We start from the raw sequence: 21,816 nt of genomic DNA, 5'->3' as shown, positions 1-21,816 counted from the left end.
ATTATTTTTCCTATTTTCTCAACCATAGCTGCTCTTGGCATATTTTAATGCGTAACGCTAGCCTATTTGGTTTTAAAGCTGTGCCAATAGCCAAGAGTCTGACTGGCTTGAACAAATACTATATGATATAACTTATATGTGGGATCTGAAAGAGCTAAATTCAGTGAAAACAGAGAGAATGGTGGTTACCAGGGGCTGGAGGGCTTAAGGGCACAAACTTCCAACTACTGATGAATAAGTCCTGGAGATCTAATACACAGCACAGTGGTTGTAGACAGCAATATGGAATTATAGGCATCAAGCGTCCTAAGAGAGTAGATCTTAATTATTCTCACCATAAAAAAGAAATGATAATTATGTGACGTGATAAAGGTGTTAGCTAATGCTATCATGGAGATCATATTGCAATATACAAATATATCAAATAAACGTGTCATGCCCCTTAAACATGCATGATATTATGTCAATTCCATCTCAATTAAAAAAATAACTTTAAAAAAGAGTCTTACTGGCTTGAAATCCGCATGTGGCATGGCAAAATGTGATTTTTAACTTTTAAAGACAAAAAGAATACCCTCTACCCTTTACTTTTCTAATTTCTTTAGGGGAAAAGATTAATTGCCAGGGGGAAATGTGTGCTGCCTATAATTATATGGCATATGTAAGAAAAGACTAGCTCAAATTCACCAGTACAGCTTCTTTTATAAAACAAGACAGCTTGGGTAGATAAAAGCAACATTAGGAATCAGACCAGGGAAAGAAATCAACCCAAATGTCACTATGTTTTATCATGGAAGTAACAATAGCATGAAATGACTTTTTAAAAAAATTCAGAAACAGCCTACACTTATCCTCCGTTAGAACTAATTATTGGTCTCTGGTTGAACTTCAGAAAGATTGAAACTGCTATGAAACGAAGTGTTCAGAATACACTGGCAAAAAAAAGTTCTTATTAATTTAATGATCAGAAAAAAAATAGATCAAAAGAAGGTTAGATGTAGCACTAAATCCTTAAAAAAATGTTTTTAAAGGCCACACATTGTCACATCAACTGGGACATGGTATAACAATGACTTCTTTCAACAGAATTGTGTAAATATTTGACCTCCGATGCCGTTGTGGTTAATGTATATTCTAGACCTCAGAGGATACCGAGACAGAGGCTTTGCCTTCTGATTGTCTCCCTAATAGCCTTTACTTGCTTGGGAAATAGTGATAATATACTTGGTACAGTTCAACTCTTAGTCAATAGATAAGATAATAATGATCTCATCCTTCAATGATGTAAGTTCATGAGATTTGTAAATCAGTACATAATAATAATAACTTCTGGGTTAATTATTAACTCTCAGGAAATAGTCTCATTGATTGCCTTCAGGGCTAATACCATTCCTTTTTTTAATTCTGAAAAGATTTGATGTAGTTGGTATACATGCACGAATGTCCCACAAAATAAAAGTCTATTACAATTACACTAATATTTCTAGAACTTGGTATCACTCTTGCAATTTCCTATTAGTTTGAAACATACTGCCCTATATTAAATTACTCATTCTGATAACTATGTGAGAAGAAGATGCACAGATGGTATTTCTGAGAATGGCATCAAAGCATTTAAAGTGCTCATTGGCAACATATTGCATATTTATATGTGAGTGGAAAGTCATCTTTTGGCTACGTAAGTGCTGCAAAAAATAAACACACTTTGGTCTCTGATGCAAAGTTTAAAGTTCTTATGGCAATATCTGTTTCTTCATTCTGCTTACCAGGTACAATAAAATAGTCAGCATTTATCACTCAACTGCATTTACCAAACACCCACTGTGCCTTCAGCATCGGGTGCTGGGAGCCTTAGAGAGAAAGACATTCAAGGACTTTCCAGTTTAATGGGGAAGAAGGAGAAACACTAATGTGTACATGTAAACAGCAGGACTAGTGAAGTAGAAACAAACACGCAATCCTGAGCATCTGTGCAAAGAAAGGCAGGAGTTGACTGAAGAATGGGGTGGGTGAGTGGAATGAGTGAAGCAGCTGAAATGAGGTGAGTCTTGTTTTGTTAAGGCTGTGTTGGTGTTTCAACAAAACTTGTTTTGCATTTCTCAAAAAATGGAGGAGTAATGTGCATACACAAACAGAATTTTTCATTCTGTTTTGGAGGATTTATGGGACCTCAGGGGGAAGGAAGTGAGGAGAAATGCCCATGGCAGTGGTTCTCAGTGCAGTCCTGACCAGCGGCATCAGCATCGTCGGGCACCTGTAAGAAATGCAGATCATCAGACCTCACCCCAGAACCACTGAGACGGCAGCTCTGAGCCGGGCCCAACTCCCTGCGTTTCCACAAGCTCTCCAGGGCAGTCTGATACTTAAGTCAGAGAACCACTGCTCTGTGAGGTGAGTCTGAGTCTGGAGCAAAGGTTGCATTCCTTTGAAATGGCAAATCTAGAGGCCAGCTACATCTGTAGGAGGCTTTTGAGAAGACAGAAGCAGCTGGGGAAAAGGAGGCAGTTAGTAAAGACCTCACAGCTCACCGCCAGAGGCTACATTGAGCCCTCTGAAATATTATGTCAGAGCCATAATTTGAGTTAATGTCTTTAGAGAATTCTAGCTTTTATGAGCATGTTGAGTGTTGCAATTCCATGTGGCTTTTAAATGTAATTTCCTTTACTTAAGGAAAAGATGAGATGGGAAGGGGATTTATACGGGATGGGTGGCGGCTGGTGGTGAGATGGTAAAAATAGAGAAACCATTTTCAAAAGGAATAAAGCATCAGCAATGTTGTTTATGAAAGACATTGCTGCAAAACCTGTATACGTGTACTGAAACACAGCAGAATAAATTAATAATAAGAAAAGCTAATATTTATACAGCTTTCATGATGTGCCAGCTATTTCTAATGTATTTACATAAATCAATCCATTAATCTTCACGTCGACTTCTGCAGTATGGCCTATTGTTGTTCCCAGGAGATAAATAAGGCAACCATTATAGCACAGAGAGGTTAAGAAACTTTCTCAGGGTCACACAGCCAGAGCTGGGTCTAGAATTTAGGCTTTTAGGCTGTGTTTTTAACTGTTAAACTATGTTATGCTGCAAGAATTTAAACACTTGTTGACAACTATTTCTATTTTGAAAGAGTGACTCATTGTTCTAAATTGTTGGCATTTGAGAATTAAGCTTCAGGGCCTGACGACATTCTTATTTAATTTTCTGGTTGGCCAGCCCAGCATTTCCTGAGTCTACCCAGTTCTCAGAGAAGGTAGCCGAAGCTGACTGCTGCAGAGAGTAAATCAGTTACAAAAGAAAGGTTAGAGTTGCTGCCCAGAACAGAACTTGAAAAGACTCTGGATTGATCTCCCTTCAACTCAGAGTAGTTTCCCCGGGCCTCAGCAATCCCGGGAGGGTTTAGGAGCTCCTAAAAGACATGGGCTCCCCTCTGAGTGCAGGGAACTGTACTCCATCAGATGGAAGAAGTTAGAGAAAGAAGGAAGGACTCAGTAGGTTCGTTGATATCGTCTGGTTTTCTGTGGGTCATTCTCAGGACAGTCATCACCGTTTATTGGTGAGGATCATGGGCTTTCGGGTCAGCTGACAGCCTGGGTTAGAGTCCCAACCCCTTCCCTGGCTACATGTGGGAATTTTGTTATGCCTCAGTTTCCTCACTTACACAATGCAGATAATGTTAGTGCTTGCTTTTGTATTGTGGAGAGGACTTAAATAAACGATATGCTTAAAGTTCTCAAGTCAGTGCCTGGCACAGCGTAAGTCCTAAATAAGTACTAATCCTTCTTCTCGTTTACTGACCTCCGGCTACCTGCCTGGCACTGCTCTTGAACTTATCAACACCACGGGTGACCAGGGGCCGCTGTGTCTCACGACCCTATGACTTAGGTATCTCCCATGCTGCGAGTGAGGAAACTGAGTCTCAGTGGGGTCATTTGGCTGAGGTGACACTAGTGAGGCTTCATTCACGGTGAGCCTGAGCCCATGGTTCAGTGGCACTGCTGTCCCCTCTCTCATAGGCAGACTTGCTCCTACATGTCCCTGCACTGGACTGAAGTAGTTGGCTCTGGGGTCCTGGGGAAACTGTTACTAAGTTACTGCTTTGTTCACATTTTTTAAAGCTGGGCTTGAAGCAGCTTTTAATCTCTTCACTCATTAACTTTTAGCACTCTGTGGGAGTACGAGGCTCCCCTCCCCCTGCAGGCTGTCTCATAGATGCATCAGTATAAGAAACGTTTGATGGGGCCTGCAGTTTGCTTGTGGTTATCTGTCCATTTGAGTGATTTAGAAGCCGCGTGAGTCACCTGTGAGAATTTCTCTGAGGAAACGACTGTGGACTCAGCAGTCACGTTCCCTGACACTTCTCACAGGCTGCTCTTGCACGGTCGCTGACACACTGGTACCATCCGCTTGGAGCTGTCTGTTTATTGTTTACATAGGAAGGACCAGCTGGTCCTGATCAGGAGAGGGACCATGAGTCAGGGTCCACTATGACCTCTGACCTCTACCCAGGCTGGGCTGCTGTGTCGTTGCCAGGCACGCCACTCAACTGCGTGTTGTTGCAAATTCAGTTTGCTCTTTGCTTAGTCACGCAAGAGATTTAGACTTCTTTGGTAGATTGACTTCTCCCCCTGGTGCCTTACTGTGTCCATGGCAGGCAAGAAAGGGCAGTATTGGGGACCCCAAATAGGTGGCCTAGGTGTGTTGGGAGAGACTGAAATTCAAGGGGTATATTAAATGGGCCATTAGTTCATATCTGTGCATATTTTACAGTTATTTACATGGTAAATCTTTTGGCTTTCTAATCTTTGCTTTGAAGTATACTATATATTAAGAAACCAAAGAAGCAAGAAATAAAATTCACAATATCAATGTCTGTATAAAACTAAAAACAGAGATTGTGTTTGACTTTTAGGTATCAGGTTGAAATGTATAGAATTTCCAATATTTAATATTTTTGACCTATAAAACCAGAATAGCCCTTGGGGAACAATGGAGTTAAAATTAAGTGAGAAAAGAAAATATTAAAAAACATCAAAATGGAAGTCCCCTCTCAACCTCCACAAGTTATTAGCTCAAATGATAAACTATTTAAGGAAATTTAGCTAGAAAATTTAGCAATATCTTTACTGAAGAGCAGTGGAAAAAATTTACAATTCAAGAAAGATAAATTTGATAAGACAGAATATCAGAGGAAAAATACTATCATGGGCACTGACAACTTTCTGAGTCTCAGTTTCCTCATCTGTAGACTGGGAGCATTATACTAGATGATTAAATGTGTAGAGTCTGAGACTTCATGGATACTTGAAATAGTCTTGGGATTTGGAAACCAACTCTCCCTGAGTCAGGGTGCTCCACAGTAGATAGAAAATCCTTTTTGAAGATGTGTGAAAAAAAATCAATTCACTTTGACTACCAATTCTTGTTACCACCATCCTTGAAAACATCTTCCCCCATTTCAATGTGGCAAAGGGTGTACAACACAGACCCTCACCCTCCTCACAGGATGCCAAGGAGCTACAGGGAGCTGTAGACAAAGGAGCAGCCTTTTCTGGGCAGTTAATAAGCCAATCAGGTAAGAACACTTTACAGATGCAGTGGAGAGAAGCAAAGTCTCCTTTGACAATATCATGATAATGTCTATTTTCAAGCAAGTCCATCAACAAGGACTAAAGTCCGTGCTTCAAATGGGAATGATCTCCATTCGAGGAAACAGCATGTTGCTAATAGGGAACATTTTAAATATATCGGTAATATGCCAGGCACTCGGCTTCTCTTCATCCTGATAACTCTCTGAGTTCAGGGCTGCTTATTCAGATGATAAAACTGAGGCACAGCTGGGATGTAAAGGTTAGCAGTCCACACAGAAATGGATTACCCAGAAAAGGCTGGATAACCCTGAGAGAAGAGAAACTTTAACCAGAAAGGAAATGTTCTTTTAGCTTGGAACAGTGGGAGGAACTGAGGTTTCTAGCCTAGTCCTACAGTGATTCATTTACTAGAACATGATATTTTATGTCATTTAATTATATTATACACACATGCGTGTAGTTCTCATTCTCGGCTACTCTGTTGTCTTCATAAATCCTATGGTAATGAGTCTTTCCTGGAACCCTTACAGCAGATAACTGGATGGGTGGGGCCACACCTGATACTGCAATGTAAGTGCAGGGTTTGGTGTCTTACTGACTTGGGTAAAAGTCCCAACTCTACTTGTCAGCTGTGTGCCCCACGTGAATTGCTTGATGTCACCTATCATTGTAAAATAGGTTTAACAATACCTACCTCACAGAGCTGCTGGGAGGTTAAAATGAGATCACATGTATAAAGTAGTTAGTACGGTACCTAGCACATAGTAAATGCTGAGGAAATAGTGACAAAAGTAGCTCTTTCTAGAGTCATCTGACAAGGTAAGCCACCTCCTTTCACAAAGCTCACTTTTCCAGGTTTAACTGGAGTGTGACAGATAATAATCTTGTTCCTCAAGGTACTGTAGTGACCCCAATAGATAGAAATATATTTAAAATAATAAACTTGTTCCTTATCTTGCCAATTTTTTGTGAGCCAATCAAACAGGATCTACACGACTCATCTGAATGAAGTGATAAAGGCGGTGCCGTGAAGCTCAGAGTTTTGTGGGGCAAGTCTTCCCACAGACGCCTGCACTAGACCTCCCTTTGCCCAATCTGCTTTTTCCATTTCTGTGCACAAAGCCAGTATGTGTATTTTTGTGCCTAGTGTTCTCATATGTTGATTCTTTTCACCTACTAAAATGTAGTGAGCTTAAGAAAAGTTCAATTAAAATGAAACACAAATATTTTCTTTCTTACTGTGTCATTAAAAACTCTCACCCCCCACTCCCTGAAGTTACTTGGCACCCACCCAAAGGAAACATTTCCCCCTCTTGGCCTGCGATGTTTAAACACAGAGGAAACAGATCTGCTTAGTTTGTCTCAACAGGATCCTCACATGTGGAGAGGAGCAGAGGTTTCAAAGAACTGGAAAATAGAGAACAAAGTAGAAAAGTAAACGAAGAAGAAAGGATGGAGAACAAGAGCTGAAAGGGGGAGACAAGAAAATGGTTTTATAGAACAAGCCTAGAGTGGACGATTTCTGGCAGGTGGAGTCTTACTTGGGCTTTCTGCATTGGAGGCATAGAGCTCCTTGTCAGGCGATGACCTCCTCCAGAAGAGAGTCTAATACAGTATTGTTATTGGTCTGGTTATTCCTGGGGGATCCCAGGAATATTATTATTCAACACAGCTAGTATTTCAGGTTCATGAAGTCTCATCATAGATCATCTTTACTGGCAGCAGGAGCACTAATATTTATTAAATATTTACTATGACATTAACAAGGATTAGATTCTTTAATCCTTAAAAAAATTAGTGAGCTACATACGATTAGAACCCCACATTTAAAAACAGGAAGTCTGAGGTTTCAAGAGGTTATAACTAGTGGACGATGAAACCTGGGTTCAAATCCCAGTACTTGGACTCTGCAGCGTGTGCACCATATCATATTCTGCAAACTCCATGGTTTTGGACAACTTTTCAAAGCTCTTCCAACTACAACTTTTCTCCCTCCCCCTCCTCTTCCTCTTAATCTTCTTGCCTCCCCCTCTTTACATGAATCCTGCCCACAGATCTATTTTGTAAGTGGTTGGTCATTCCATTCTATTTCCAATCACAGAGCTAGGGGACTCCTACCAGTCATCTTTCTGATAGTCACTAATCCAGTGAAATCAGCATCAGACTCCACAGACAATTCAAATAAAGGGAACTGCTCCATCTAGAGTTCCATTTTGCACACAAATTACTTGCTATTTCCATGTGAAGCCCTTCCTCCTTCCCTCCCCTCCACAGAAGGCTTTGTCTTGTCTGAACATTAGCTTTCTATTCCAGGTCAGACCCCAAATAAACTGATCTGTGGTCATATACACAGAAAGTGGCTTCCTGTAGGTATTTGGAAGGCAGCACATTCCTTTTTTATCTTCTCTTTTCTAAACAAATATTACTCTATTTTAGGCTTTCTTCCTAGCGAACTGCTTTTTTTCTTCCCATATTCTGAACTCTCTTTTTGTCTCTCTTTCTTTCATCTCATCATTTAGGATCTTCCGTTGCTGTTCTGCTCTCTTTAAAACCATATAGTCGAAACTGAAGTGAGGTTGGGCCACTGCTTTACATTGTACTCATTGTAATCAGCTCATCCTTACATTTGTGTAGAGAAATTTCATCCTGAAACGTGACACAGAGGCAGTTGAAATCCAGATAAGAGTATCTCTGATCTTCATCTATTGAGGAGGTTAACACATTTGTAAAGAGGACACAGAGTTTTTTTACTTACAAAGTTCAATTTCATATAAGAAAAATCCCTGACTTTTAAATCTCTTTCTGGTTCCAGAAACCCTTAAAAATGGTTGGTTGAAAAGATTTCTAGAGCAGATTGGCTTCTTATGGTTATATACGATCATATGTGAGGTATATTACTGGCTGTGTGAGCTTGAATAAATTAATCTCTACACAGCTCAGTTACCTCATCTATGAAATGAAGATAATAAAAATAACTACATTATAGGGTTGGCAAGGAGAATAAATCAAAAATATATCTTAGAACTTTACCTGACATTGGAAGTTTAACATGTTAACTACTATTATCATTTATGTAAAATGCTAATCTCCTCTTTGTTATTTTAGTAGTATCAATTTGCCACTCATACATTCTCCCTTTCTTCCTTTGAAAAGAATGTGTTTATTTAGTACCTAACATCTGTGAGGTGCTATTTCAGGCTCTGGAGCACAATGGTAAGAAAAAGAGATAGAGTCCCTGCCTTCATGCATTTTACAGTCTAGTGGGCAGACCAGACCAAAATTCAACAATCATACAAGATTGTATAAATATCCTATGATATATGTTACAAAGGTTTAATGAGCTGGTTGATGGTGCCAAGTGTGTTTAGAACAAGGGCATTTGGCCTAAACCAGGCAGGGGAGCATCTTCCTCAAGCATTCCTCAGGAGCTGATATGGTTCAGAGCTAAAGGTGAGAAGAAGACCACTTGGCAAAGCAGGGAGGGAAGAGTATTCCAGGCAGGGAAATCAGAGTGGAGAGGGTGAGGAGGAGAGGGGCATGATGCAACAAAAAGAGGAAAAATAGCAAGAGACAGAATTCTCTAGTCTCTAGTCTCTAGACAAATGAAGTAGACCTGAAGTAATCAGTAGACCTGAAACATTTGAGAAAGGCTGCTTAGAAGTGCTTGATAGGCCAAAATAAAAGAGAAAGTTGACCTTCAGCCCTTGTTTAATTTTGTTCCAGTTGCAGGAATCATTTTTGGTTGCTCCCTGACTCAAGTAAACAGCATTTCCTATCGCCTTATCCCCCTGATGGTCAGTCCCACTTCTGTATTTTCATGGGGATACGATTCTTACTGACAGTAGAAGTTCAGCACCCAGACCTGCAGCTGTGAAAATACTTGCTCCTCTCCAGAACTATTAGTACTTCTGGGAAACACATCACAGTGCCAACCACTCAGTGGTCCTGAAGTGACCGTGTTATTTTGGGAGGTAGTAAAGGAAATGATATAAAAAACCCCAAGTGGCACTCACTTTGGGCATTGAAAGGTGTAAGTGATAAAACGCTCACTATACTTAAAGACCAGAGGAGTAAATGTGTGCTGGATGTTCCCCAGACTCTCTCTGTGTCAGCAAAGTGCATCTGAGCTTGGTGAAAGAACCCAGAACCATAGTGTTCTCTTTAGTTTAATAATTAGACAACAGAGGTAGTCAATTTAGAAATGCTATCTTCATTTTCTGTCCGTGTTTTAGAGTTTTTATTACAAGAAAAAAATGCAATCTTTAGGCAGACTTAAGAGTATTGGAAAAAGATGGGTAGATTTTGAACTGTTCTGAGAGGTGCCCACGTATTATTCATTTTTGTATACCATCACATCCATGGTGCTTGTTACTTAGTAAAATAGATACTCAAAGAATGTTGGTTGTATAAAGGTTCATCTATGCTTTCATGGTGAGTTAATCATTTTTTATTTTTTGCCCCACTTAGTAGAGATGGATGCTTCTTATGCTCTATATTTATTTTGAGCACTATTTAGCTACAAGGATGTACCAAGATCAAATAATAAAGAAATCAGGTTTTCTATGATTTTACATACACAGACAGATGCGCTTGCTAACAAGGTGCAACTATGGATGCCTTTTCCTGGAATATGCTTTTGCAAACTAAATTGTACTAGAATGAGGTATTGATGTGAGGGGAAGAGAAGGTAAGATAAAACTTGCAACTTAATTTCTACACAAGATTGCCATTAAAAAAATTATTTTTAAATGCTTTTTGTGTACCTGGCACAGGCAGTAGAGATGTTTTACTGATGATCTGTGATTTGAAATGACCCAGAATGTGGTCCAATGGTCCCCTGTCCTTTGAAGCACTTTGTCTGCTCTCTTGATTGCTGCTCTGTAATTTTCCACCATCAGCGTCCTATCCAGGGCACCAATTCTCTTGTCTGTCCTGTTGAAAGAGTCCCTTTACCTCATTCTCACACCACTTCAGTCTTGACTTCTTGTTGCAAGATTTGTCTTTTGCTGATTCTCAAATTGTGGCTTTCAGACCAACATCTTTAGCATTACCTGGTAACTTACTAGAAATGCAAATTTGGGGGCCCCACCCTAGATCAACTCAAGAAGAAATTTGGCCTTGGGGCCAAGCAGTTTTATTTTAACAGGCAGGAAATTTCAAATGTAAGAATCAGTGCTATATGTGAAGGTCAATTCTGAGCATACTGCCTCAGTTTAATGCCCTTGTATGTCCTTCTTGCGAACAAATATGTAAGCATATATTTGTATGTCCTTGTATCCAAGGCCTTCTAAAATAGAAAACCAGTTTATGATTCCCTGTCCATGTGGGTATAATCCACACTTCAATTCAAATGGATTTCTCACTCTTCCCCCTGCCGTCCTGCTTTCTCTCTGTTAGTTTTGGTTCCTCTGTTAGAAATGCCCCAGCTTCTCTCTCTTTTGTAGAAACATTACTTATTCTTGACAGCCCATTTAAAAATTAATATTTCTCTAAGTAATCCATAGCTGAGATTTTAAAATCAAATAATACTGAAGAGTTTACAAAGAAACACAATGAATAGAATTAACATCATTAAAGTGTCCATAGTACCTAAAGCAATCTATAGACTCATTGCAGTTCCTATCAAAATACCAATAGTGGTTTTCACAGAACTAGCACAAATAATCCAAAAAGTTGTATGCAAACACAAAAGACCCTGAATAGTGACAGCAATCTTGAAAAGAACAACACTGTGGGCTGTGGCATATTGCCTGATATCAAATTATACTATAAGACTATAGCAATCAAAATAGCAGGGTATGAGCATAAAAACAGACACAGATTAATGGAACCAAATTGAGAGCCCAGAAGTAAATCCACGTTGCTATGATAAATTATGCTATGACAAAGGAGGCAAGAACACATAATGAGGTAAAGACAGACTATTCAATAAGTGGTGTTGGGAACATTGGATAGATACATGCAAAGAAACAAAACTAGACCACCTTCTTACACCATACACAAGAATAAACTTGAAATAGATTAAAGAATTAAATGAAAGACTTGAAAACAAAAAAGTCCTAGAAGAAAACACAGGCAGTGAAATCTCTGACATTTCTCAGCAATCTCTTTTTGATATATTTCCTTGGGCAAGGGAAACAAACAAACAAACAAAATAGAAACAGTCCCATAGATACAGAAAGCAGACTGAAGGACGCCAGAGGGGAAGGTGATTGGTGACAGGGTGAAAAAGGTGAAGGGATGAAGAAGTACAAACTGGTAGTTACAGAAGAGTCATGGGGATGTAAAGTACACCATAGGTAATACCATCAATAATATGGTAATAACTATCTGCGGTGCCAGGTGGTTACTCAAAATATTGGGGAGAGCACTCAGTAAAGTATACAATTGTCTAACTGCTGTGAGGTACACCTGAAGCTAATAGAAAGTAGCATAGATGCTTAACCTTAATGGAAAAAATGAATAAAAGACAAAAGGAAATAAGAAAGGAGCATCCCACTTCACAGTTCTAATCCTTCCTATTGCCCCAGTTCTATATCCCAGGGAAAACCACGTTAGCCATTTCTATTTTAGTTCTTCCTGTGTTTACCTCTATTTTATAACTACCACAAATACTTTTATCTGAAAGTAATTTTAAAATATTACCTACTAATTTCTTGACATGGTAGATAAAATTTAAGCAGATAAAATTTGGTAGCCACCCCATCCCCCTCTTCACTTTTCCCAACACATCCTCTATTAAATCTTGATTTTATGCCAAGGTCATTTTGGCATGAAAGGTGATCTCTTTCGTGGAATGTTTTCAGATACTACTCTTACCCTGCTCCAAGGCAGTTGGCATCTCTGTTAGAGCCTTGCCCCTACCCCTCCTACCCTGCCTCCTTGTCTGACCGCAATGTCTGTATGTGTGTAAGGACCATAGAAATCAAACCTCTTTGTTTGCTGTCTTTGCATCTTCCTAGGATAAAGCACAGGGCCTGGGGTAAGGTACAGACTGAGTAGATGTGGCCAGTTTAACCATAAAGTAAAATATATGTCTGATTTTCAACACTTGGTGGTGGGACAGATGTATTAGAAATGAGTCTTTCCTTTCCAATGCGGTTTTCTAACATCATTGTGGAGAATATTAAACTGGAGTCGAGAGATGTGAGCCAGACCAGTCTTCTCGGTCACTTCTTCTAAAACCTGCGGTAAAGACCTCAATAGCTTTGTTTCCTTTTTCTTCATCTAGTGGTGACAATTTTCTTCATCTATAAAGTGGTGACAATAATATCTATGGATGTAATTATAGTGAGTACCAAATACAGCAGCACATGTTATTAAATATAAGTACTATGTCGATTTGTTATATTTAGAACAAAAAGGCAACCCATTTTATGGTTGCATATGGGGCTATAAAGAACATTAGAAACAACCTTAAATAGGAAACTTAATTTTGAGATTATCTAGGGTCTTTTTCCTCCAAGATCAGCCTAAGATTTTTTTCCAGAGGAAATTGTACTCTCGTTTGAAATTTGATGCAAGAAAATTCAAATGTTTAGTACCATTTGTCTGTTCTTACTTGTTGACAAGAAATCAGCATTACTGGCAACCTCTCTTGCTTTTAAGGGATTTCAAGCTTTATCTTGTCTTGATGGTTGAAAAAAAAAATCAACCAAAGATACATTTTCAAAGTCCTTGGCCAGCCCTACTCATTAGAAAAGTGTGAGCTACTGTTCTATGAAAGCTAATTAAATCTTAAATGTATAAGCAACTCTCGATTATCAAGGTTAATGGTACTACATATATACATAATTATATCTTACATTTAATACAGTGCTTTTAACTTCTTCAAAGTACCTTTCACTGTATTGCATATATAAAACAGATGGATTTTTAAAAATACACAAATAAAGTGAAAAAGAAATCTTGGAATCAATAATGTCAACTTTGTACCTTTCCAAAGCTATTAGAACTAGTGAAATTGTTTGGTAGGATTTTCATCACCCAACTCTCTTCTAGACCCCTCTCAACTGAAGTCGAGAAATGACTGAAAGATCTGGAGGAATCTCTAGAGGAAAGGAAGCCAAGGACCTGGGCCATTCACAAACCTGATCACTAGCTCCAAGATAATTAAGAATAATTGACTATATGTGTGCCTATATCCAGGAAATCCAGAAAGAGACAAAAAGACATAGGAAACGATGCATAAGTAGGAGTATTTGCAGGGAGCTTGTCCTTGCCATTCACTCAACAAGCATTACCGAGCACTTACGGTATGCCAGGTGCTTTTCAAAAAGGGGATGGATACAGCAGTGAACAACCCAGACAAGACTGATGCTGTTATGGGGAGGACCTCTTGAATGGCAAAGACAAATGATAAAGAAGAACATAAACACACAAGGAAGATAACTTCAGTAGCACTCGGCACTGTGAAGTCCATAAACCCAGGGATGCGATTGGGGAGGGGATGCTGTTTTTGATAGGGCAGCCGGGGAAAGCCTCTCACTATATCTGAGCTGTAATCCGCAAGAGGAGAGTGCTCTGTGTAAGTCTGCTGACCAGAACTCACCAAGAATGTCAAAGGGAATGAGGTCCAGGACTGTCTCAGTTCTGTGGTTATTCATTTTGTGTCCTTTTGTGGATGTTCCTAAAACCTCTCCCTGATTTATTGTCTCTATAATAGGGTTGCTAATACTGCTCACCTTGACAGTGCTTCTCTGAGGAATAATGGGTAAACAATTGTGAGCAGCTATATAAATGCTAAATAATGATCACAGTAATAACCTTTTATTAAAGTCAGTATCGTGATAGGCAGCTCACACTCGGATGCCTTGGCAAATGTGGAAATCGATACAGCTGCTCCCTGAGCACCCCAGCACCATCCTTTAAAATAGAAAAAATAAATGAGCCGATGATCATGATATTCAAAATGGTTAGTGATCAAATAACTGTCTTGAGAGAAAGCTGATGTGTTAAGTGTAAAATGGGAGTCTTGAAACAATGGCACATTACAGCCCTGAGCAGGTAGAGAGCTGGTGAATGCAACCGGATGCTTACTGGGACTCACCCTGCTGGCCACAAGGTGGTAATTCGAACCTGATCAGGACCGGGGCTGCCACCACCAAAAGCACCAGCGGATGGAAACTGGGATAGGAAAGAACCAGATCAGCAGCATCTCTGCCAGCAGCCCCAACTGGCCCTCGTGGTCTTGGTACACTTCCCCTGGGAGGACTGAGAAGCCAGCACCAAGGGGCCCTACCTTGGATGGGCACCAAGGAAGTGAGAAAGAGGGGAGGAGATGACTGAACATTGCATTTTCTCTTTTCTAGAATGAAATATTTTAATGCTGGCAAAGTCTTTGATTGTCTTCATACAGGGGCCTCCGTACACAATTGGATAGGAATCCATCCCCTTAGCTGCTCCTCAAACCTCTCTCCAAAATGTAACATTAATGCCACAAACGTGAATTATTTTCTGTGAGTCTTACCATCTCTTTGTCTCTTTAACATAAATACACACGTGCCTGTCTCCCACCTCACATCAGCAATCACATCGAGTGACGTGAACGCACACCTGTACACACAACCCCCCTCCCCCATATCCTTTGTTAAGCACTGGCTCAGGCCACGTAGCAGAGAAGTTTAAACTACTGTTACTTCACTGAAAATCAGATAGAAATATAAGACAAGGGAAGCGAAAACATTTTTAGGCTTACTACACACTTTGCAAGATATTGATGAAGCAAGTCACTTTTCTACTGTGAAACAGGTAGAATTGAGGTGATCTGTGAGGTGCTAAGAGCTCCCAGCGCATGCTTCGCTTTTTGAGGGGTGACTGGAGGTTATGGAGGTGAAAAAGATGGCAAGATAGTCCTAGTCTTTATGGTTTCAACTGGGGTGGGAGAGGATCAAGATCCAAAAAAAATCTAATTGATTTTAATCCAATGGAAAAGTTTTAAAATGTCAGATACACTGAGCCATTATATTTAAAGTACTTTGAGTAAACATCCTGCAGGGGACATAGTACAAGTTCACTAAATTTTCTGCTGGTAGCTAAGGTATTTCTGTCTACCAGTGTCTCAGGCTGCTCAAACCTGAACTAATTTGTGTGTGTGTGTGTGTGTGTGTGTGTGTGTGTATGTGTGTGTGTGTAATTTCTTCAAGTGCTTTGTTTCCCAAAATAGTCAGAGGAGGAATCTGGGAAGAACTGTTCTCAAGAGATGTGGTCATCTTCAAGGCCAAATCTGTCTGGACTAAGTTTGTTCATTAGCAAGACTGCTTGAAAGGCTTCCAGATGTTGTTTGCTGTTTTTAATGCCTTATCAATAATAGACTGTAAGTAAGGTGAGGGATAAAAGTCCTGAGGAAAGAGAGTGTCTGCTTGAATTCTATGCTTTTAAATTAAGCTAACCCACACTCAACCAAATCCAGTATCAAACCCTAGGAAATAGTTCCAACTAATGCTTCTGGCTCTGTCCTCATGCCTTGGGATGTGACTACTAATTTCGGCTTTTCTGCTTTTCACCTTTGGCACTTCTTTGAAAGTGGGTGGTGTTTATCTTCTGGCTTTTTCATTTGTGGCTGCTCAGAAGTGTTGACGCTACTCAGCCAAGACTTGATCCCAGGGCCTTTCCTTAGCTTTGACCTGTTTTAGTGGCATCTGCACGGGGTGTGTGACTCCTCCAGGTGAGGGCATGAGCAAGAGGGAAGATCAAGCAAGGGAACAGGAAGAGTACCTGGCTCAGCTGAACCCACAGGGCACTGAAGCCTCGCTGGTTGTGCAGTCTCTGTCTCCTCACTCCTCTGCTTCTTAAAATTCCCTCCTGTCTCCACTTTTTCTATTTCAATTTCTATTAAGTCTCTACCTTCTAAGTGGTCAACCCTTTCGAGTATCCCTTTATATGACTTAAATGAAAGAGAGGGTGAGTGGTAACCATTAGCCAAACTAAGTTTGATAGCCAGGAGAAATTGCTGAGTCTCCAGTATCTTTACAGCACTCGACAAATGCCATTTCACCGTAGCATTTGGCAAAATGCTGTGGCTCTCCAGGTAATCAGTTGGTAGGTAAGTCAATGAATATCTGTTGAATGAATGAATGCGTATTAGTTGTGTGGCATTGTACCATGGTCTTTAAATAATACAAAGTAGAACACTTCATCCTTGTCTTAAGAAGGACACCTCAGGCCCATTCATAAAGAAACTGTTTTGAAATGTCACTGGGGGTCAGTGCAGCTTCACTGCTTCTAGAGAATGAGTCATTACTAAGCATGCAACCAGCTTCATTTGGGCAAAAGGGAATGTGAACAAAGCACTAGTTACAGCAGAAACAGATACCTATATGCTAATGAATTACAGAAGCTGAAGATTTTATTACTATCAGTGAATTTTGTATATAACATTTTCAGAAATAGCAAACTGCCTAAAACATAGATGAATAGAATGAGTTGAGCATCCACAGAACCACTCATGCCAAGTGATACAACTTGGCCCCAGAAGCCTTTACTCTCCTGTCTGATATAATAATCTTTTACTTACTTTTCTTTATAATTTTACCACCCTTATAAACTCCCCTAAAAAGTTTAGTTTTACCTAGTTCTGAATTTAAAATTGATTAGAAAACAACAATAATTGCATGCAACATTGGATGTGAAAAAGAAAACTTGTTTTTCTTTAATAAGGCATTTTTAAGTGTACAGTTTCTGTTGGTGATCAAGACATTTATGCCTTATTCCACTTACGTTTTCTGGCTTCCAGTCACTCTATTTCTTAATACTTTAAAGATATTCTTCCCAAAGCTTCCTTTGCTTTTACACTAATGCTTTCCTGGACTTAATGGGACTCTGAAGGATACTGAGCCCATCGTAATGAAAATGGATGTTGACATTCCATGATTATCACTATAATTATTCCTAATTTGTACTTTGCTTCAAAAAGTCTCTTTCTTTGCCCTATAAAGTCTGTACTTTCAAAATGGTATCTATAGCTTTAATTATACCTGACAATAAACTTTTCTCACCACAAAATTTGTTTGATCATGGATTATACCCATCATTATCTTCAAATATCCTATTTTTTCAAAAAGTCCCATTTATATCAGACTCTCAGAGAGTTATAATATTTGCAATGGTGTTTTCTTAACTGTTTCTGTAATCACTGTTTGTAATTACTACAAATCAAAGTGGTATGAATGAATGGATACTGGTTGAATTATCTACTAAATTGGAGAGAAATGCTCCCTTAAACTACTGTGCACTGAACAAATCTACAGAGTAAAAACTGAATGGAACTCTGGCAGCTTGGTCTCTATAGAGAATCAAATCAGATGCTTGTAGTTCAACAAGGCACTTCAGGTCCAGAATAATCCTGCTAATCACACTTCTTCCAAATTAATTAGCAACGTAAGTTTCCATAAAGAAGAGGTTTTCTTGTGGGTTCTGGTGAGATAGGATTTGGGAAGGCAGAGAGCAGTAGAAAAGCTCCTGGTGATAAGATCAATTAAAGCAAAGGACAGAAGACAAAAAATGAGAAGGTTATATTTGTGAGAAGTGGTCTGGACCTTGAGTGCTGTACTTAACAAGCTTGAAACGTTGCCACGCTGCCTTGTGAAAAACAATCTTTTTTGTTGGTTATTATTTTCTTTGAGTTAGACTTCACATGTTTCATGATGTAATAATGAGATATAGTGTTATTTTCCTATGTATTTGGATACAGTGAGTAGAGTGCTGTAGCTGAATCGATAGCTGTATGTAAAGGAAACAAGACTGGCAAGAAAAGTTAGGTCAGATTATGAAAATCTTTAAAATGCTTATATTGGACTTTATCCTTCAGATGTCATTTAGTGTTGTTGCTATTGTTTTTTGTTTTTAAAGTGGGAACACTATGAGGAAAGCAGTGTTTTGGGTGGTTTCTAAGGAGGATACAGACTCCAGGCAGGAAGATTAGGTAGGATGGTCCAGCAGTAATTCAGGGAGTAAGAAATAAAGCTGGACTGGGCTGGAAATGGTGGCAATGGCTGGAAAGTAAGGGATGGATGCAGCATCATATGGGGAGATTTTGGCTTCTTTCTCTTGGTCTTTTCAGCCACTTGGGCTTAATACTGTTCAGTCTTCCTGATTTATTTCCCTTCCATTTATATTTTCCTTCTCTCTTAATTATCTATTTTTTTCTTTCCTACCTTCTCCCTATTTTTTGCTTGCATTGAAAAATTCTATTATTATCTTATTGTGTAAGATGATGACTGAATCAGTCAGGTAGATGTCAAATGGGAGATATGGATAGAAACTAACCATAAGATTTACTAGCTAATTAAATATGTTGCTGCTTAATTAATTAATTTATTTCTACCTTTTTTTTCTTTCATTAGAAAGAAGGAAAGACAAGAAATGAAGGAAAAAAAGAGTAGAATGGAAAAAGAAGAGACTTTTATTTTTTCCACTTATTTAAGAAATTCCATGTTTCCAGAAAAAGAGACAGAGCCAAAGAATAGAAAAAATACAACAAAATAATTTATCTCATTATAATTTTTATCATGCATTTCCTCTGTACTCATCTGGGTAATGTAGAGATATCAGGGTGTGAGGCAAAAGACTAAGGTGTGATGGATAATATCCTTCCCTCCCTTTATGTCATATTGTTTTTCATTATGAAAAGGTGGGGTTGAACTGCTTACCTCTATACCTTACTGACTGGCTCACTGACTAGGATGCTGTGCAAGTGAATTTCAGGGACTTCTGAGGCTAGAGTATAAGAATCCTGGGTCCTTTAGAACCTTTACTCTTGGGATGCTCTCTTTTGGAGCCCAGCCACCACTCTGAAAGAAGCCCAAGTCACATGAAAAGGCCATTTATAGATCCTTTATGTGGCATCCCCAAATAATAACCAGTATCCTCTGCCAGTGATGTGAATGAACCAACTTGATGTTCAGCCCACTTGAGTCTATAGGTGATTGCAGGCCCAGCTAACATCCTACTGCACTTCCTAGAAGACCCTAAGCAATCCAGTCAATCCACAGACCAAAAAGACACAAGAATACATGACTATGTTGTTTTAAGCTACTACAGTTTGGTGTGGTTTGTTACATAATATTAGATAACTTCTTTCATCATGATATGAAACACAAATAATACTTTATCAGATGTTTGAAAAATTCATAATGCCACCCAGAATGCATGTTTTTCCTTTTTATGTATTTTTTACTTTAAAGATCACTTCATTGCTCATGAACCTTGAATTTGGAATCTAAATTGATCTCGGTCATAAACTTGAGGGAATATTGGTATTTAAGCAAATAGTATAACACTAATATATTTCTAGTACTCGTTCAGGATAAAGTGATATCAATGTGACAAGAATAATTTATTATAATCAGATGATGGAGTTTAAATCTTAGTTCTATCCTTTATCACTCTATGACCTAAGGCAAGTTATTTAATGTTTTTGATTCCTAGTTTCCAATGCTCTAGTGTAATTGAAATTCCTTAGTAATGTGTAGCAAAACACAGATGTTAAATGCATTTTCATTTCTTTTTACCTACAAAAGTCTGTGCTCATAAGCACAACCATTTGAAGTTTTAACATATTATCATACTACTTCCTAAAATGGAATATTTTTATAATTTATCAAATATTTCTCCTTATAAATACTTCATAAGTTTCCCTAGTATTGCCTTTGCTAGTGTGAGCTACCTTACCTTTCCTGAGGGGGTTGACCTGTTTAACACATTTTGGGCATTTGCTGTGTTGCTAGGCTCCCACAAAGGGACTTTTGGTGTCAAATTTCTTTGGTTTCAAGGATGTGACCCTGTTTCACATCTTGAATGTGGTTCCCTACCCTAGTGCAGATGGTAATAAGTTAAGTGCATATCAAATAAGAATTTTAATCTTGTTCATCATATGTTTATGTATTTAAATTTAAGAGTCAAATTGATATAATTGGTAACATTCCCCGTTTGCTTTGATTTGAGATGCCAAGTGATTGAAAAAAATTTTAATTTAGAAGCAAATTACCTTGCTTATTTGAATTTATCATTTTTGCATAACTAAGATGAACTAATTTAATTTGCAGTTATCCTTTTAAATGACTTAAATGATGTCTGCTGAGATACTCAGGGCCGCATGATTACTGAAGTCATTCTCAATATTACTCTGTCTTACAGGGTTGGAAAACAGAAGTGCAAGTTGTGAAGCTTGGCAGCAGAAGTTGCAAGCTTTATCTTTTCTCCATTAATATCTTTTTGCTGCTTTGTTCCATTCATCTCACTCTAAGCTGTTTTATGTTTTCCAGAGGGACCACACATTGCATTTGGTGATGGTCCCCCTTTTCCAACTGTTCTGATTTTATACCATTTTCACTTGATGTTTCATTCACATCTCAGTTCTGCAAAGGGAAGGCTGGCTATTCATTTGGTGAGTTATGATAGGAATCTCCAATATGATGCCCTTTGGGAGGACTGAGATTTCTTTAGCAAATATTGCTTTTTGATAATGCATTTAAATGAGTCATTTTAAAAATTTGGACACCAGACTACTGGCTGGGTGTCTGGAACCTATAATTTTAAAATAGTGTTTCTCAAACTGCAGGTCCTGACAGGTAGTAGATTATAAAATAACTATTATAAAATAGTGGGGGTTTCGACAAGCACTTAAAAGCAATGAAATAAAATGTAATAGATAATATTAGAGTGCATTATATGTAACCTGGTAAATACAATTTCATAAAACATTTTTATTAGTTTTGTGCATGTGTGTGTATACTGGGCTGTGATAAAAATTATTCTGTATATTTTTTGTGAGTTGCTGTCAAAAGAGTTTGAAACCCACTGCCTTGAATTTAAGCTATCTGTGGCAGTTTACAGTGGTTTGAAATAAAGTTTTTTAAAGTACAAAATACATATTTAAAATACATGTTAAAAGCCAACATATTTAAAATACAAAAGTGAAGATAACCATTAGGTGCTCATTTTAAATGGATTGGTGGGTTACTTTTGCCTTCAGAGCCTAGTCCTGAAATGCCTGAGGGCTTTCCAAAGGCCCCAACCCAGTTACCCTAATGAATGGTAGCAGCCCAAAGGCTATCTTATCTTCCTGAGAAGGTCTGAGATAATAGGTTATTCATCTATCTGTGATATCACTGTTGCCTGCTATGGTTGTGCTATGGGAGAATATGAAGCACAATGTTGGTCACACTAGTATTTAATTTAAATAGGGAAAGAGAGATGGTCTCCCAAAGGAATTGATGGTGCC

At 38.7% G+C, this 21,816-nt stretch overlaps 1 protein-coding gene across 4 annotated transcripts in view; it reads left to right on the top strand.

Moving 5' to 3' along the window:
- The first annotated feature begins 1,993 nt into the window (after nucleotides 1-1,993).
- Nucleotides 1,994-21,816, top strand: part of LOC119038228 (spermatogenesis-associated protein 31D3-like) — a 38,764-nt gene continuing 18,941 nt past the window's right edge. For 2 of the 4 annotated variants that reach the window (XM_053656126.1, XM_053656128.1), the window contains exons 1-3: nucleotides 1,994-2,041; nucleotides 2,158-2,391; nucleotides 20,730-20,979. The gene's annotated coding sequence lies outside the window, so the exon portion shown is untranslated. The remainder of the gene's footprint in view (nucleotides 2,042-2,157; nucleotides 2,392-20,729; nucleotides 20,980-21,816) is intronic. The other 2 variants (XM_037130692.2, XM_037130693.2) reach the window with 2 other exon arrangements.

The sequence above is a fragment of the Artibeus jamaicensis genome, unplaced genomic scaffold, assembly GCF_021234435.1.
Source record: "Artibeus jamaicensis isolate MK-2021 breed Jamaican fruit bat unplaced genomic scaffold, CSHL_Jam_final scaffold_1964, whole genome shotgun sequence".
NCBI classification, from domain to species: Eukaryota; Metazoa; Chordata; class Mammalia; order Chiroptera; family Phyllostomidae; genus Artibeus; species Artibeus jamaicensis.
This window is presented reverse-complemented; position numbering and strand designations above follow the sequence as displayed.